The sequence below is a fragment of the Solanum pennellii genome, chromosome 7 (assembly GCF_001406875.1).
Source record: "Solanum pennellii chromosome 7, SPENNV200".
Taxonomy (NCBI): Eukaryota; Viridiplantae; Streptophyta; class Magnoliopsida; order Solanales; family Solanaceae; genus Solanum; species Solanum pennellii.
This window is the reverse complement of record NC_028643.1, coordinates 13015246-13035439: the sequence shown is the minus strand read 5'-3', so window position 1 is coordinate 13035439 and position 20194 is coordinate 13015246.

Here is a 20194-nt window from a genome sequence, read left to right as displayed (position 1 = left end):
ACAACATCCCATTTACCCATTCTCTGATACGAATGACTATTGATCACCATGGACTGTCGTTCGATCTACGGTCCGTAGGTCTGACTGTAGGTGGGCATTAACACACAGTTAGGGGGGAAAATGCAGTTGGGTCAACTTCAACTCATAACTCTTAGCACAAAATGAATTAGGTGTGCCATGACATACCAACATATAGATAATTAAATTATCTATCCATATCCACTGACCTTGCTAAAATCAGACCTCCAAGTAGAATGTTATGCCCATTTTTAGTAAAGAACTATCAAATAGACCCAACCTACGGACCCAAATGACAGACCGTCAGTCCAGGTCATACGGTTCAACAAAAATTAACTCAGGGGTCTTTTAGTCTTTTTCCACTTTTTTTAAACCTTAAGATACATCGTTTTGACACTAAATCATAAGATTTTAGTCAATTTAAGCATAGAAACATAACAAAAGACTTGCCTAAGTCAAGTCATTTATCAAAACTTAGAAAATTAGAAGCAAGAAAGGAGAAAAAGGTCAAGAACCCTAGTTCAAGAACGCGACAAGGTTCCAGCAGTTCCAGCCACAAAATGTAAGTGTTTCTCCATGAATTTGATCACCAGGCATGTGGGATTTCACTAGTGGGTTCGTTTCACCCATTGGGTCCCTAATTTTCAGTCAGATTCTTGATTGCCATATCATGATTAGACCTAGGGTTTCTTGAACTTCAATAGAAGTTCATGAATTAATTAATTGTATGTTCCAAATCCGATTTACATGTTATTTTTCGGTTTATCACATGAATTTCAGAACCCTAGCTATGTATTTCTTTAGTTCTTGAATTGCACATGCTAGGTCAGATATTTTAGTTATGCAGTTATACATGCCTCAGTTATTAATGCATCATTATTAGATTAAAATTGCTTTCTCAGTTTGCATGTTATGTTTTGACCTAACCAATATTTATAGAAATTCAGACATAATCAGTTAACTACATGAATCAATGGGAGTAGCATAATACTGAGTTGGACTAGGGTTCAGCATACCCAATTAGACCCAGAACTACTAGCCAAGTAGGATTTAAGTTCCCTCGTAGGTATAAGTGTAGTGATTATGCCAGCATTGCTATATACCTCTTGCAGTGTATATTGGTTCCTCTTGATGGGACATATACATCGAATTCCATTTTTAGCATATGTGATTTTATTATCGGTTATTAGTAGCTCCCAAAGATCAACCAGACTCTCTTTTATTGACCGTTCATCAGTATATTCAGTATTCAGTTTCAGCATGTTATAAATTAGTCATTGCATTTAGTTAGCTCTGAAATTTAATACATCGTGTTAAGATTATTATACTTGCTTTTGTTCTTGTTCAGTTACGTTTTATATCAGCTTTATTCTATTCTATATGCCAGTATCTTCAAGTATTGATGCATATGTGCGCTATCTTTTCATGATGTAGGGTCAGGTTCTCAGCATCCAATCATGCTTAGATAAATTTCTAATCTCCAGTTTGGGAGATTCAGTGCTGAGTCCTCTTTCTCCGAGGACAACAGTCATGAGTTTCATTTCAGTCATTTAGTTTCAGTTTTTGTTAGACTTAACTGGGTCTTGTCCCAGTATTTCTATTCCAGTTTAGTGGCTACTATCAGACATAGATAGTTTCAGCTTAGTAGTGAGTTAATATTTTCTTTGTATTAAACTCATCAGTTTTCAGATATCTTTGATTTAGCATATGGGTATTTCCCAATCATTTCATTTTAAGTATGATTTAGCTTCCGCAACAGTTTATATTCTTTAGTATGATCATGATCATGCCAGCAGGGTTATCTTGGGATCACTTGTGGTCATAGGTCCCGTTTTCGCATCTCGAGGGAAGACTCGGGGTGTGACATTGCTAGTCATCGAGTCATCAGTTTAATGATGTCGCCTTTGAGAAACTTGTTGGTCCAACTTTGGTCCTCTTTTCTCTCAAGTTCTTGCAGCGACTTTTATATCGCCAGGATTAAAGGACATACTTTTTAGGTTAAAATACACAAATTCTGTGCTCTACAAAAGAGGTGAGTAGTTAGGAGGATGGTGAATCGGATTTAACAGAGCATGTTCACATAACAAGGATCTCTTGGATTCCTGTTTATACATTGACCTCTTCTAGTCATTTTTTTATGTTTTGAAGTATTTGCATATATGATTTTGATCAACATTACAAGGGCTTCTGGTGGTGTGATCACTTGGATTTCTGTTTATCTGTTGACCAGTTCTACTCGTTTTTGCATGTTTTGAAGCATTTGAATATTTTTTATCAACATTAAGGGCATTTGGTTATTTTGTGGGGGTGCGGGTGCAACTGCACTTGAGTGTTCTGGTCACTCGATAGTAGTCTAATGTGATTTCTCCTACAACGTGTAGTAATTTATTAATCTATGTGCACCTTACAGTTTCTGGAGGATGAGTGTTCTATTCAGGCAGTTGTGTCACTCTGTAGTAGTCTAATGCGCTTTCTCCTACAACCTCTAGTAATTTTTTAATTGGATGCACCTTGCAGTTCATGGAGGATGAGTGTTCTATTTAAGAGGATGTGTCAGTGATCGAGTTTTAACTATTGAGTTAGAACTCAACACACTACAACCCTTCGCAGTTGCTGGGTGAGAAGATAGGGGAGTAAGAGTAGAAGAAATGGTGGAACATGATACCCTCTTGTGAATGGTGGACTATTTGGAGAGGATGTAACAAGAGGTGTATGTAAAATACTAGACAATCAGCATAAAATATCAAATGACGTTGTATGAAGAAGTTCTGTTTTTGGTGTAATGAGGAGGGTATAGAGGATGCTGGACAAATTTTAAACTTTTTCTCTTATGTATAAGTTTAGTAGCATTTTGTTTAGTTGTTTTTTTGGTCATTATTGTAAATCTTTTTTATGGTTTGCAGCATACCCTCGTTGTTGAGGAATACAACTTTACTTGATAAAAAAAAGATATGAATGTGCTCAAAGTTATTGTCTCCTCTCACATGCATGGCATGTAGTTACTTTATATAGGTGGTAAATAGGTAATAATCCAATGAGCGTAGGTGCAAAGTATATTTCAGTTTTGGGTTGTTATGATGAGTTGGGTGTCTCATTCTATGTAATTAGTATCTTGCATGTGATAAACCTTTGAGTTCAGGGAAAACAAGGAGATACTTTTTCTCAAAACATGGACCAATGGAATTAGTATCTTGCATGCGATAAAGCTTTGAGTTCAGGGAAAACAAGGAGGTACTTTTTCTCAAAACATTGACCAATGGAAATTTTACTCTTGAAGAAGCACTCTATGAAACTTCCTGGAATTTGGCAGATCCGAGAACCCGGGGTAGGACCAGAATTTCATGTGTGTAGCGATGTAACTGTGCAAAAAGTTGATACACGGTACATATTGTTCACTCTTTCTTTGTAGACCCATGACTGGAGAATATGCTATCTAGATATCACATATATATTTTTAGTTGTTCAAGGTGCTACGAAATTGTGGAGTTTACGAGTCCAACTTCTTCATGGTATGAGATGTATGAAGAGTTGTAAGATAAAATTATTTTTAACGTTCTGGTTAAGCGTTTCTTCTATTACACAACTACTCCTTGGGCAATCTCATTTAAGGCTAGGACCAGTTGGAGCCATGAAATTTTATTTTTCATCCGCTATGCATCTATGAAGTAATATATGTGGTCATATGAAGTCATGTTTTTCACTAGCCAGGGCCAAAAAGTTGTCTTGACATTCTTACTTTTTAGCTTCTATGCATCTTCCAAGTAGTATCTTGTCATTTGAAGTCATATTTTGCTGGTTAGGGGCCAAAAGTTGTCCACCACATTATCAATTATGGGAGGATTTCATTATTTGTCTAGCACAACAATCTCTAAATTAAGTTTTGAGAAAGTCCCATAGTATTCTAACAGACCTTTCTTCAACGAGGTTTGCAACAATGTATGAGCACTATGAGTCTTTTCGGTTCTCTAAGTTCTAAATGTTGAGAATTTTACAAGATAATTGAATACATTCCTTTTCTAGAACCTAAGAATTTTGGTTTTGACGTGGAATTTTCTCCCTCACTTTTTACCTAGTGCAATTTCGTAAGTGATTGAATAAGTGGGGCCTTGAAGGGTAGGACGTAAGTAGACCTTACCACTTAAATTTGAGGGGCAGAAAGACTTGTCAGATGGACCCTGGAGGTCACTTCACAGTCTATTCCTCCCGGTCTTCATTTTCTTTGTCTATAATCCATCCATTTTATTCCAAAGAAGTTGCTTGACTCTGTTCCTTGTGGTTTCTTTTGTAGTAGTGTTGGTTTATTTGTTGCTACATTGTGTGTTTAGGTGACCCTTGTAATTGCGCAGGTCCCAAGCCCGTACTAAGGAGAAAGGAAGGTTTTTTAGTTTGGAATTAATTATCTTGATTTTTTTTATCAGAAGAAATATTTTTGGAGTTCCTATGATGATTGTTTCTCCTTAGTTTGTCTTGAGCCAATTCAGATGGAACACGTGCTCCTTCAGTCAAGGTAATTATCTTCAGATAATGGCATCTCTAATTACAATTATCACTTATCAGTAGTTTACATAGTTGTTAGATGAAATGTCAAAGATGCCTTAGGGGATTGTCAACCTGAGTGGTTAGGTGTTCTCTCTTAATATGCATTTGATAATTAAAAATTAGGGCAACTTAGTTTCTTGCTTTACTGAGAAACTAAATGCATCGTAGCTCTGCAATTTACTTATGATCCACCTTAACGTTGGAATTATTGTTCCCCTCATTGGTGTCTATAGACGGTTTCCAAGTAGGTACTCAACTAGGAATCGTGTTAAGCCTGAATGCGTATGCATGTGCTTTTCAAGAAATCATGAGTGTTCCATGCGACACATGGATGTAACAGAATCATCACTGCACTTATCTTTCTTGATTGATCACCCATAGGAAGTATGGATGTGTCTGTTCAGAAATTATCATTGTGCTCCTCTCTTGATTGATCACCCATTGCAAGTATTCATATGTGTTCAAGAATTATCGTTGTGGTTCTCTCTCTTGATTAATCACCCATTACAAGCTGGTACTCTTTTTAACTGTTTGCTTTTTTTTTTTGTGAGGTCATTCATGGATGTGGCAGGTTAGTGTTTAGCTGATAAGTCCGTTCATGTAAGTTCCTGTGTCGAACAATGTTACAACTGTGATATGCAACACTGGATGCAGCAGCTCCCCAATACTGCGTGAGTGCAACAAGTAATTTAACAACTTCTAGTGTAAGGTGAAGTATGCTCTCCTCTTTTGTATTTAAAGGTCAATTGAAAAGCATTAGAACTTGTTTTGTACATTCCTCAGGAAGTGATGGAATGTACACGTCCACTATCGGTCAATGGACACAAAAAGAACAATACAGAACAGTAAACAGAAAGGACAACACATCATAAACAGTTTACGTGGAAACCTCCTTGCTCAATGGAGTAAGACCACGACCTGTTGCACAAGATTTTCAACCGTCTGCACTTATCTTGTCAAGCAAAAGTTCAACCCAGTGATAATCAATTGAGAAAAAATTATTAATCTCACGATCAATTAATCTACTTATTACTTGAAAAGACTAAGCGGATACAACACCGCCCACTAAGCTATCACCCCTAGATAACTTAGACTTTGATAAGCGGATGCCATACCGCTCACTAAACCACCACGCTTCAGATGATTTAGAATTTGACTAAGCAGATACAACAGTGCCCACTAAACCATCCCACCTAGATGACTTAAAGGTGGAGTCAATGATGTTATATTTGAGGTTTGTGCCATAGTGAAACTAGTCTTGTGTGTTCATTTTCCCGAGGACCGGAGGCGTTGATGATTTTCATGTATTTACAGACTGGATTTGTTGGTACAGTTGCATCAGTTAGTTATCTGATTCTGCTATGTAGGTACGGAATGAGTAGATCTGTAAATTGAAGAAAAGAACTTCTCGCATAATGCTTGGCCTCCTGAGCTGGAAGTGAGATCCAAAGGGTGAGCTTATGACGCAGTGAATTTCATTCAAGGTTTGCAAATATATTTTGAAGCTTGACTTTGCTGTAAATTGTCACTTTTGTTGGGTATATGGACAATGCAATTTCTATTTTTGGATGTGAACAATCATTGTAGTGAAGTACACCTCATCTCTGGGATCTGCAGCAGATCGTGTTTTCTAGCATCTTCACCTCTGGAACAATATTTAGTAGAATTTTATGAGTCTCCCTTGTAGATGATGCTCTATATATTTCATGTTGTTAGTGATACGCTCAAACTTACTTCTCAAATAAGAAGTAAAGCGATCGAATCAAGTAAAGAACCCAACTAATGAGGTTGGGATCGTTCCCACGAGGAAAATAGTTCAGACTTAACTTTAATCTATTATTACTATTATTTGGTCAATGATTTCCTTAGAAAACAAAAGACAATCAAAGGGGTGTTTTTATTTCTAAATGAATGAAAATAACTAACTAAATTAAAGTAATCAACTAACAGATTCAAATCTTGGAGTTCAATCAATTAATAAAAGTAACTAGGGTTTAAGTGTTCCCCACAGGTTCCTAACTTGATAATTCTAACTATAACAATTCTTTCCTAGTATCTTGCATGCAAAGTGATAAGTTATGTATTTCTAAATCCTTAGTCCGGCATCTAGAAAATTTCACTCCGCACCTTGGTCCGGCTACGTGTGTTGCTATACTGACCCTTACCTTTACCATATATTAAGCACTGTATTCGATATTTGACTAAGTTATTACCTCCTACCAACCGACACTAGCCTATTAGATAGTACACACTAAATCTATGTTGATAATTCTTTTTCTATTATCTACCTCCTTGGTCCGGCAAGTAGCATTAAGGCGAGTTCTAACGTTGGTCATCCGTTAAATAGACTTCTAAATGAAAGAATTATCAATACATGCAAGACACTAATATGGAAATGTTATTTTAGTTAGATTTTAACTCATTATTCACCCATGGTTCCCACAACCCTAGTAATGGAGTTTAGTTACCCATAGTCATAATCACAATATTCATATATTTAATACAAGAATTCATGCACTTACTTTGATGAGAAAGAATAAATTCCAGAAATTCACTTGATTAATCAACAAACGCACCAACAATCAATTCCCAAAAAAGTGTAACAATCAAAAAGTCTAATATCAAAGAGTTTACTAAAAAAGAGTCTAAAAGCAAAAAGTCTAACCCCAAAAACGAGCTTTTTCGAACTATTTATAAAAAACAAAAAACCTAATAAAAGAAGGACTCTAATTACTGAAAATCTATCAAAACACGTCTGGGTCGACAGACCTCGTGACGGACCGTCGTGGTCACGATGGGCCGTCATGGCCTCCGTCGTCCCATACTTTACAAACTCTTCTGCTGCTCTCTTCATTACCCTCAATGGAAGGTATGACGGACCGTTCCAAGCACAACGGTCCATCGAGGGTCTCCGTTCCATAACACTTAAACTTCTTGGAAATTGGGTACTAGGACTACTCTCTAATCATCGCGACGAACCAGCAGGAAGGACCGTTGTGGATATGACGGTCCGTCATGAACTTTCGTAATCCCACACTTGGTCAGACTTCCCTATCTTCCTTCAGCAGCTTCACTACGTTTCCACCTACAGACCGTCGCAAGCTTGACGGAACGTCATAAACTCCGTAGGTGGTAACTTTTCTGCAGTTCTTGCTCAAAAACTTCCGCGTTCATCTTTGGACAGATTTCCTGCAAATAAAGATAAACTTACATAAAAATCGATACAAAAAGGCTTTTGGACACATACTAAACTTAAGGAAAAAGCATTAAAAATACCGTGAAACCACGGTATATCAGTTAGCCGATTATCTCATTCAACAGGAAGGTCTCCATCCCATGTCTTTCGTTTTCCGTTATCTACCCAGAATCTCTAAATAGAGTATGTCTGCTAGAGTAGTGGAATTTTTTGTGTTATATATACCATGAGAAAGTATTGGATGCACAGCTATTATGTTATCCACACAATTAGTTAGGTGGGTTAATGCACAAAACATGAGAAGGGACACGATTAAGGAGTTTCTACAAAGCAGTCTCTTATTCTCATTTATAGGTTTTGAAAATGTCCAACTCCTGTTTTAGTATTTATGTTTTTTGCTGATTTGGATCGCTTACTATAAAACATCACTATTGATGTGAGTGTACTATTTTTTAAGTTGAGGAAGGTATTATCTTGAAGTAGCTACTATTCTTTAAATTCATTTTGTCGTAGTTATTCTTTTCTAAATATGGCCACTGAATGGGGTATTTCTATTATCTGTAAGTTCCAATTGTACAAATTTGCCAGATAATTTGACTAGTACATTTTTTCCTTTTTATGTTCAAGTTGTCCAATTTAACTTCTGAATTGGGTAATTCTTTTCCTCCAGAGTCGTCAGTTTAGAGATGTTGGTTTGGAGAAACTTGTTGGTCCGCCTTTATTCATATTTTTTCCTCAAGTTCTTGTATCTACTTTGATATTGCTTGTATTAAAGGACATAGTTTTTAGGTTAAAATACAGAAATTCAGTTCTTTCCAGAAGAGGTGATGAGAAGTTTGGAGGATGGTGATCCGGTTGTTGTGGAGCATTTTAATAGAAAAAGGCTGTGGTATGATTTTTATTTGGAGAATCTTAAAAAGGACAATGTCCTAGTATGATCACCTGGATTCCTATTCATACATTGACGCATTCTAGTCATTTTGCATGTTTTGAAGTATCTGAGTATTTCTTTTTTATCAATGTTACAACGGCTTCTGGTTATTTTTTACGGGTGTGTGTTTAACTACACTCGTGTGTTGTCACTCGTTACAAATATAATGTTCTTTGTTTATAACGTGTAATAATTTATTCGTCTATGTGCTCATTGCAGTTTTTGGAGGATGAGTGTTCTATCCATGTGGCAGTGTCGATGATCGAGTAAGAACAGAATGCTCTCAAAATTATTGTCTCCACTTACATGTATGGAATGCAGCTATTGAATATAGGTGGTGTATATCTAATTATTCTATTGAATATAGGTGAAAAGTATTTTTCTATTTTGGGTATTATGATGAGTTGGACGTCTCATTATTTGGCATATCTCAGAAGCTTATTTGGTATCTTTCGATTTGGGATTGGTACCTGTGGATTAGGATTGGTACTTGTGGATTAGTATGTTGGATGTAATAAAGCATTGAGTTCTGGGAAAACAAGGAGACATTTTTACTCAAACATGGACTAATGGAAGTTTAACTCTAGAAGAAGCACTTGATGAAACATCTAGGAGTTTGGCAGATCCCAGAAAGAGAATGTCCAGGATTCCATGTGTATAGTGTTGGAACTGGTGCAAAAAGTTCATTTAAGGATACATATTGTTCTCTCTTTGTGAAGATACTTTGTATCCCCATAACTGGAGAATCTGCTTTCTGGATATTATATTTATATTTTTAGTTATTGAAGGTGCTATGAAATCGTTGAGTTTACAAATGCAACTTATTCATGTTATGAGATGTATGTTGAGTTGTAATATAGAATTAATTTTAACGTTCTTGTCCAGCGTTTCTTCACCACACAATTACCCCTTGGGCGATCCCATAAAATGACTAGGACCAGTTGGAGTCATGACATTCTTATTTATTATCTTCTATGCATCTAGGAAGTATGATTTTGTCATTTGAAGTCATGGTTTGAATTAACCACATTTTACTTTTTAGCTTCTATGCATCTTCAAAGTAGTATCTTGTCATTTGAAGGTCATGTTTTTCTAGCAAGGGCTCAAAAGTTGTTTATCATGTGACATCATATGGGGAATAAATTTGTTATTTGTGTAGAACAACAGTCTCCAAATCAAGTTATGAGAATGTTCCATCGTATTCTGACACCACTTTTCTTCTAGGAGGTTTGCAACAATAAACCATCATATGGAGGAGAAATTCATTGTTTAGTTGATCCTTCTACTGATTATTGAGATCTTCAATTCAGCTTTCTTGCCTAATCATAATGGTGTCCTTCTCTGTTGTCAAACAGCTTCACTGGTGTTTATAAAAGTTCATTTTGTTAGTTCAATATGATCTCACATTGTTTTGGTATGCTAATTCTTCTTATGGTTTCTTTTGAAGCAGTGTTGGTTTATTTATTGCTACATTGTGTGGTTAGGTGACCCTTGTAACTTCGCCTGTTAAATCGAGCCAGTCCCAGGTCCGAACTAAGAGGGAAGGAAGGTATTTTAGTTTGCAATTAGTTGTTTTTTTATGAATTAGAAGAAATGCTTCTGGAGTGCCTATGATTGTTTCCCCTTATTTGTATTAAGAAATTCAAATGGAACATCTGTTGCTTTAGTCAGTGTAATTCTTTTCATCTTAAAGGAATCTCTAATTACAATTATCACTTGCTAGCAATGTACATAGTTGTCAGATGAAATGTCAAGAGATGCCTTAAAGGCTTCTCAACATGAGTGGTCAAGTGTCTCCCTTATCATGCAACTAGTTGTCGGACACATATCTTTCACGTGTGTCCTAAGCAAATAATACACTGATAGAAATAGATTACAAAAAATAAAACTTAAATTCATGAACAATCGGAGCATTCAAACTTCTTTGTTGAATGACAAAGATTATGTATTGTCTTAATATGTAATATCAAATAACAAAAAATTGTTAGATATTTTGAAGTGTAGAATGAGTTATATTTTGATATTATTAAGGTGCAAACATATTGATTCATCTTGGAAATCTAAAAGCTTATAAAGAAGTAATCCTTGGCAATGATTTTTGAGGTTCCTCATCATAGAAATTAAGCTCATTATAATTATTTGAAAAAGTCAATGTACAATAAAAGAAAAATTGGATAGTGCTTTAAAATTACAGGAAAAGCAATATATATTTTCATATAAACAATCAAAGAAAACAACCAAATAAAATGAACATACCTTAAGTAGAAATCTTCAACTTGTCTCTATTATTTCTTCTAATGAGGAGTCAAGAAGGGGTTGATTATTCCGTTTAGAATAAATTGGTTAGTGAGAAAAATTTAAGAGAACAAATAAAATTAATCATTATGTTGTTAAATTGGTAACATGAGGAAATCAAAAGCTTTTTAATTTATTGTTCTTTCATTAGTAACCAATAATTACAATAACTGAAGTAACATTCAATGTTGAAATTAAAATGCAACTTAAATTTTACTATATACATATATCTCAGTTTATAGGATTTTTTTGGTATCTAAATTTCAACATATTTTCTCAATTTTAATAATATATAATATGATGATTGGTAATTAGAAATTGTGGAAACTTAGTTTCTTGCTTAAGTGAGAAGCTGACAAGTTTCTTGCTTAAGTGAGAAACTAAATGCATTGTAGTCTGGAGGATGTTGCAATATATTGTGGAAACTTAGTTTCTTGATTAAGTAAATCTTTAACTTTGGAATTGTTGTTTCCTGGTTGTTGTTTATAGATGGTCTTCAACACGGTATTTAATTCTTAATTTATTGTTCTTGGAATAAGTGTCTATTCAAGATTCATCACTACACTTTTCTCTCTTGATTGATAACCCATTGCAAGCTAATATTCTTTATAACTGTTTGCCTTTTGATTGTGAGGTCGTTCGTGTATGTTGCAGGTTGGTGTTTACCTCATAAGTCTGTTCATGTAACTTTTCATGTCGAACACTATCATGGATATATGAGCTCCGTTATACTATGTGATTTACCGTGGGAGTGCAACAGGTAATTTAACAACAGGTAAATCTTCTATTTGAAGTTGTTTTCTCAGGAAGGTATATATATTTGTACGTTCTAAAATTGTAACATTTTTATTATTCTTCAGCTGAAGTGGTTATTGAAGCTGTTTCTTTCTTTTCTTACTTCCACCGGGAAGCACATAGTTTTTTCAAACAATAATTAATGGAGATTAGAAAATGTTATGATACTATATGTCAGGGTACTCTAAGCATGCAATATCTGTGTTGTCAATCAAATGGGGGGCAATACTCTATGCAGTGTCTTTACGGTTGTTTATTCTAGAAATTAAAAGGTTTATGTTTCATGGGCATAAAAGGAGGTGAGATCTCATCATCACATGATACTTAGCATTTTTTATTGAGCATGTTTCTTATTATGTCCTTTTAGTCTCTTTTTCTGATGCATTAAAATTTTCTAATCTAATTTCAAAATAATTTTTTTTGGGTTGTCCGCTGGGATCGAACTAAATGTGGGAGATAGATGTATCAGTGTTGGTGTGTCTTTGTCAAGATTTACTGTAGAAGATCCCTAGGGCTCTAAAATAGGTAAACCGCACTCTACACATTTTTGAATTGTACTCCGCTTTACTCCACACATTTCTGAATTGTTCTCGACTGGTGGAATTTCATAATATTTGATGTGGTAGCTTTACTTTTTTAAGCTTCATGGGTTTGTTCATGGTTATGGTAAAAAAACCATACTGAACTGTAATTCGAGTCAAACCATTAAAAAAATTAATATCTCGTTTGGTTTGGTCAGGGTTGGTTTTAATTTTTGAAAATAGATACCATTTGGTTTCATTTTGGTTTTACTAAAAACAACCACAAAAATAACCAAACAGAACCGATAAATTTGATATATAAATTTTATAATTATTTATATTATTCATAAACAAAATATAAATATTTTGTTAAATTATAATTAGCTAAAATCTTTAACTTCGCCCTTCCCTCGAGTCCAACACTCAAGTCCAACTATAACAATCCTAAGTCCAAATCTATCAAAATTCATTTTATTCTTTAACTACCCTGCTAACCGGTAAGTTTGAATTGCTTAATTAAATCGATTATATTTTTTTGGTGGATTTCTCATGTACTAGGTGTTTATATCTATCAAGATAAGTATGTCCTGAAAAACATTATTACTTTCAAATCGAATAAACCAGAAAATTTGAATCAAACCGACAGTAATATGAGACGAAGAAGAGTTACATATTAATATCATCATGTATTAGTAAAATGGAAGAAATTTCTTGTCACAATTTAAGATTTTGTTTGTAATTTTTGTGTTTATTACTCATTACATGCATGTTAGGAAAAATTAAAAAATTACATGGGACACGTATCCAGAATCTCGTTTATATAAAACAAACTAAGAAATTTTTTATTTTAAGGCAAAACAAACTGAAGTTATTTTACTGAAACTAACTAGAGAAAATAAAAATTGAATATTACAAAATACATAAACACAATGGCTCAATATCATATCAAATCAACTGATGACCATCCCTAATTTTAAAGTTCTCGAGAAAAGCATCATTTCATCTGTGATAAAAAAGAGAAATAAAAAACCTTTTATTTGGAAAATATCTTGGAATTTATCGTAATTGTAATTTAGAAATAAAGACTTGGACTTCTTCATAGCTACTCGAGAAAACATATATTCTTTGAAGTTCTATGATTTGAAAATAAAAGCGTAAGCACTTGCATATTTACCACTTCATCACACACATTTTCTTATTTCCTGAAGTGTTAATCTGTGTTAATTTTTTGATACTACTACAACAACTACTACTATTATACGCCTTAGTTTCAGATGATAGTCACATTCTATTTGGAAGTAGTAGAATATCGTCTTCTAAAACCCTTTCCCAATCACGTTGGGGAAGAACTACTCGTGCACTTTATAGCGGTAACTTGGTTGTAATGTCCAATTTCTTGTGAATTGTTTGTAATTTTAAATTGTCATTTTGCCCTTCCCTTAGCATTTTCATGCATAATTTGTGTTTCGAGAATGGTTAGTGTTGTCCCCGATGTGATCGGGTGTGTTTTTGATGATTTGACCTCAATTGGTTGAGAATTCATGATAGGGTTGACCTGGTTCAATAATTTTTGTTTCGCGTGTCGGATGAGAATTTCTTCAGTTCCATTTCACCCCAGACGCCGAGTTTTATCTAGTGAAGTGGTTGGTAAGGTTTTTGAAGCCTTAGGATGAGTTATGGTCGTTTGGGTAAGAAGTCAAGTTTTAAACCTTATGAGTGATCCGAAGGGCACTTCTGTTGTTTGACATATTTTCAGAATTTCGACGATTCCATTTAGACCAGAATGTTAAAAATTTAGTGGGGTAGCATGTCCAATTTATTTTTATCAGACTCCAACGATTTTCGAGAGTCCATTATGGGGTAGTTTTCCTTGTGTTGAGTTTTTGGCTTTCAATTTCTTGTGCATGTCATTTTGACATTTGCGATCGCGTCCCTAAGGCTTGTGATGAACCTTTCTCTCCCTTAGGCTTTATGATCACGATGTAATCTTTCGTTCCATTCGCAATCACGAGAATAGTGGCTTGCAATCGCGATGACCAATTTCACCTAGACAAAACCTAAATTTAGGATTCTTCCCATTTTCACTCGATATGATCTTAGGAGAGACGATTCCTAAAAGTTTTTCTTGGTGAAATTCGTGGGGTTAAGTTCCTCTACCAACCCCTTATCATTTTGTTTAATCTTTATCATCCAAAACATATTTGTATTCTTGATTTCAATGTGGGAATCGGGGATTTTCCACCAAAGTTAGAAAGCCGTATTTTTTTTTTTAATTTGGAGCTCGTTGTTTGATCGATTTAAATGGAATTTTCAACCATGAATCCATCTTGACTTGTAAGACTTGATTTTCAACTAAAAATATGATCTTATGCTTTCAATTTTCGAAGTGATTTTTGGACTAATTTACTCCCGTTCCTAATCCGATTAATATGGGTATCTTTTGGACTTCTTTTGATGAATTATATCCATTCTTGATTATTGGAGATTGTTTTGGTGATCGTGTGGTTGAGGAAATGCTTCGACAGATTTGTTCGAGTGAAGTTTTGACCTTCGAGGTACGGTTGACTATCCCTATTGTAGAGTGGGATGAGTAATTAAACTTCCTTAGGAACTTAACTTTTAAATGAGTAGTAGTATGAGTCTTACAAGTTTGTAAATACATAACTCCTTATTTAGTTCGTACGATACCTATTTGTGAAGCTTAGCCTTATAAGGGCTTGTGTGATGCATTTATTTGTTGCTGAAAATTGTGATAGTTGAGTAATTGCCCGAGCGAGGGGTTGTGTGGTCTATATTTTTATTTGACATTGAGATGTCCTAGTCAGGGGCTTGAGTTAATTTTTAAAAACTTTAAACTGCAATGCTTTCTATGTGGCAAACAATGATTTCAAATGGATCTCTCCATTATCCCTATCATTTGAGAACACATTTCATGACTTACAGAGTTAGGGAGCTTAATACTAGTTAAAATTCTTGATGAATCGATTATGCCTTGTGTTGTATGTGTTGTGATTCATTCATCCTCATATAGTATATCATTGTTCTTGGAACTAAGAGAATGTGGAGGAGCACCATCATTTTGAGAAAGAAAATGTGATGCCTTACTTAGTTAGAGCTTACTTAACCAATTGAGCGAACTTCAAAGCATATTCCTTCACACTCATATTTCGTTGCCGGAGGTTAATGAACTCAAACACTTTTTATTCTATCATTTCAAGATGAAAGAAACGATCAAGAAAAACACCCTTAAACTTCCCTCAATCAAGAGGACCCATATAAATCACTCTCTCGCTTTTCCATTGTTCATAACGCAAATGAACAACACCCTTGAGTTGATAAGAGCTCAAATTTGCATTCTCAACCGTAGTCCATCACATAATACCTAATCTTGTACACCTCATCAATGAACTCTTTAGTATCCTCGTCCACCTTAGACCCAAGAATTTCAATGGATTCATCCTTGTGAAGTCCCTTATCCTTTTGTCGTCGTACCCATATTTGGGTTCCCGAGAGCATTAAATGGCTTTCTATTAGTTTGAGCCATCATCGCTTGAGACAACACTTGTAAAGCGACTCTTAATTCAACATGAGTCACTTGCTTGGAAAAAAGGTTAACGATAACTTGAGGAACCTCTAGCTCCACATTTTCATCTGCATTCCTTCTCATATAAGCTCTTCGGGGGGCCATATCTGGAAAACGATCTAACTCGATTTAGGATCGATTCTTTATAGAGATAGACTCTATGACACGACTTTTGAGTAATGCAAAAAAATGGATTTTACTAAATACTTTGTAGCCTCCTATTTATAATGTGGCGCGCTTCACATTCATGAAGCATCTTGTGAGACTTCATAGGACCTTTTTCTAAACCCTGTTCTCCGAATTCCAAGTTTATCACGACCCAAAGTATATCTTAGATGTGGTATGACATATAAGACAACAAAAGTCCCTACAGTAGCAATTTGGCATACATATACACAACATAATGTATAAAATAAGAAATCTCATAAGAATGTAAATAGTTTGACTGAAAAGCGGAAGTACATCAAAGTCTTGAAAACTCATCTATTGCATCAAAAGGGTGGTCAAACGTAATGTGTACACCATATACAATGTTTGGAAACTGAAACATAAGGAAAGCAATAAAAGTATCATGGTCTTCGAAACATGAGGACTAAAAAGCAACTCTTGATCATCAATCAGATCAAATAGCCACGAACGAAGGGAGAGAAAGCATCAAGCCTTACATTAGTGAAATAATATAGACACAATTATGCATTGGTACATGGACTATTTTAAGTATGAGGGGAATGCAATAAAAATATCTGATCAAAAGAGGACAAAAATAAAAACATGATAAGTATGACCAAGACAAATATAGTAAATCTTTAAAGAAGAATCATAATCATGGACATGATCAATGCATATAAATATGATGAGAAAAACTTCATAAAATCTTGAAAGTAACTTAGTTCATTTTGTGAAATATTTACTATTCACCAACATAGACCACGTGTGCTACAACATGAATTTCGGTGTCTTGCTCCCAACCAAAAAGAGATGAAATTGCTTTCCAATACAACTACTTGAAACTTATGGATTAGGTGTATCCACTAGCTATGTAACTTAATACAACCTATGGGGGCACATAGTTATAGAAAATAAGATTGCTAGTAGAGACCCGACCTCTACTAACGGGAGAGACTCCATCTCAATATCCTCTCGGTGCTAAGTAAAAATCCCAACAGAACAGTCATAAATCTAAGCATATAAGCATCTATGAAAAAACACAATTAAGTTACTAATCAAAACTAAAAATATCATAGATTAGCTCCTTAAACCATGCCTGAGGATACTTTTCACCATTCGTGATTTCTTAAGTATGTAAGAACACAACTCATGCATATGTGAGGAAACCTTTCACAATTTCATCGATGTTCATCTTAAATCAACCTGGATCATAATTTATTCCTTTTCATAAATCATGCATAAACGTATGAAAACATCATTATTGATTCATAATTTTTCTTCAAATTCATGCAAATTAGGCTCATAGTAAAAATTATCATCAATGCATAAGTTTATGTCATTCCAATTGGAAAATAGGAAATTGAGTCAAAGCAATCATTATAAGATCAGATTCAATAAATTGAATCAACATAAATAGAACCCATGATAATTAAAATGAAAACCTTAATCAATTTCATTGGAATTGAATTAGAAAATTGATTAATCTTTAGGACTCAATAGGTAAATGGAAACTATTGATGAACTCCCTACATACAATTATATTGAATACCTAGAATCAATGATGAAAAATGAGACTTGACCTTGAAGAAACCTAGCTTCTTCTTCCTTTATCTAGAGAGAAAATTTTGGAGAGAACCTTAGAGAAAATTTTGGAATTTAATTGAATGAGGGAGTTGGGAAAATTTCTAAGGGTGAAGGGTAGTTATAATATTTAAAATTAGGGTCAAAACGGCGTAGTATAAGCATTATGTTACGGTTATGACCTACTATACATAAGATTTTCAATGGCTTGTCCTGATCAACCGTAGAAAAAACTTCAGAAACTCAAATATTCAATCATTTCCCACAAAATCATTCTACGATCTGTCAAAATATTACGGTTTGTAGACCCTATCCGTAGAACTCAACTTTCACTCCAAAATTTCATTAGGTATGGAACTTTTCTACGGAATCTTCGTACGGTTCGTTGAATAAACTATGACTCATCAAAATTATCCATAGTCCTGAGGTCCTAACTCAAGTTTTTGAATCATTCTTACGAGTCAGTCCTACTACCCGTCAAATTTTATATTGTTCGTCCTGTTAAGTCGTAGGTCCAATCTTCAGGAACTTACTTTTTGAAACTCAACTCTCGACATACGACTTCCTTTCTACGGTCCATAGGTTCGACTTTTAGAAACTTGATTGAGCAAAATTTCTGCATTTTCATTACCTTTCAACTTCTGAGGTGTTATTACGAACTTCTGTGAAGCCCTCCTACGTACCATAGAACCATCGACAACCCATCAAACCCTTCTCGTAGACTGAGGTCTTAAGCCAATTACTCTTAGTCATTTTACGGGTTAGTCCTATGAAGTGTCAAACTTCTTATGATTTGTCTTGTTCGCTCGTAGGTCAAATATAAAAAACTTACAATGTCCAAAACTAACCTTAGGTTCTATGATTCAACTTCTACGTCCCATAGAACCTCCTATACTCCATAGATGAGACTCGTTAATCATACCATTAGTGCTCAAAACTAATTTTAATCTTTCTAATCCAACTTTCTTATTTCCAAGGCGTTACGGTTTTGTTTCATTCTCATTTACTTCGATTATTTCGCTTCACTATATTATATACTCACAAAAATAATACACTTATGTCATTTGACCTGCATCTTAAAATTACAAGTACTCAGGGTCATTAATAGATACTTTGTCTAGATTACTTTGCATTCCTTGGTCGCTTTTGGTGAGCCCCTCCTGGCATTTTAGGGACCCCATATTTTTCATCTTTGTGTTAAATAGTTTTGAGCTGTCGTGGATATTTTCTCTACGTCCATGTTGAACAATTGAGGCTTCATAGATAGAGACTCTTGAGGGTTCTTTCAATATTTCCTTTAAACTATGATTTCTTTGGTAATATCTAATTTGAGTAATTTTGAGACAATGATTTGCTTCTGTTTTAAAGCTTATATCTACTTGGGTCAGCCTTTTGCTATGGGTGTCGTCTATGTCTAGGGTATAGGCTCGGAGTGTGACACTAAAATTTGAACATCAATATTTGCATTTGTCTATGAAGTTTGAAAAAAAACCGTAGTCAGTATTTTATTTTGTGATATAAGAAGTGTTTTGTATCATTTGTGGTTTATTTCTTATGGTGACATCTCTTTATAGAAATGTTCTCCTTGCTTGAGGTTGATATAGAATTAGAAGTGTCAGGAGCACTTGTGATTTGTATTTATTTTCACATGGTTGGTAATAGAGATGTTTCTCTTTTCAATTAACAGTGTATGATACTTTCTGAATTGGTGCATCAATGACAATAAATAAAAAAACATATTTATTGTATATATAAATATAATAAAGAGGATTGATATCTATAATTGTGAATATTTTAATATTTTTCATTCACATGAGAGTAAAGATAATTATGTTTTTGCTGGTAAATTTGCAGTTCAGGATTCTTGCATCTTTTATTTATTTTGAGTTGGCACTTTTGAAGAAAATTTTAACAGGTGATCATCAATGAGGGACAAGATGTCCAAATTGTTGTGATGTAGTATAATATTGGATATCGAGTGTTAATTTTATATAATCTTATAAAATTTTGCTGAAAAGTTTATTTAATTAGTTTTTGAGATTTTTCTCATCACTACTCATCTATTTGATTTGTTTAAACTTAAGGCAATTAGTTCCTTGTTCTAAAATAAATATTTCCTTTGTTTAATAATTTTTAATTTATGGGATAGCATCTTTTCCCTATCAACACTGAACTTTTTTTAAAAACTAATTTCTCAACTTATCTTTTTTCCTTTTCAAAATAATAACCTATAAATAATTCAAAAATGATAGGCCGTTAGTTATAAATTCAAAAACAATTAAATTCTTGAAGGTAGATATTATGCGGGTGCAAGAAAAAATGTAGAAGTATATTTTTTTTCTTCTGAAAGAAATATATTTATGGATGAGATAATATATAGTTTTGACCGTGAGAATTCATAAAAGTTTAGAAGTACATATATGGAATATTGATTATTCAAATCATAGATTAGACTGTGGATATATACAAATTTATGGTAAGTGATCACATTGATTCCAAAGATCAAGAATCCCTCGTCTGTTAAGGAATTTCAGCCAATTTCTTGTTGCACTATATTGTATAAAGTA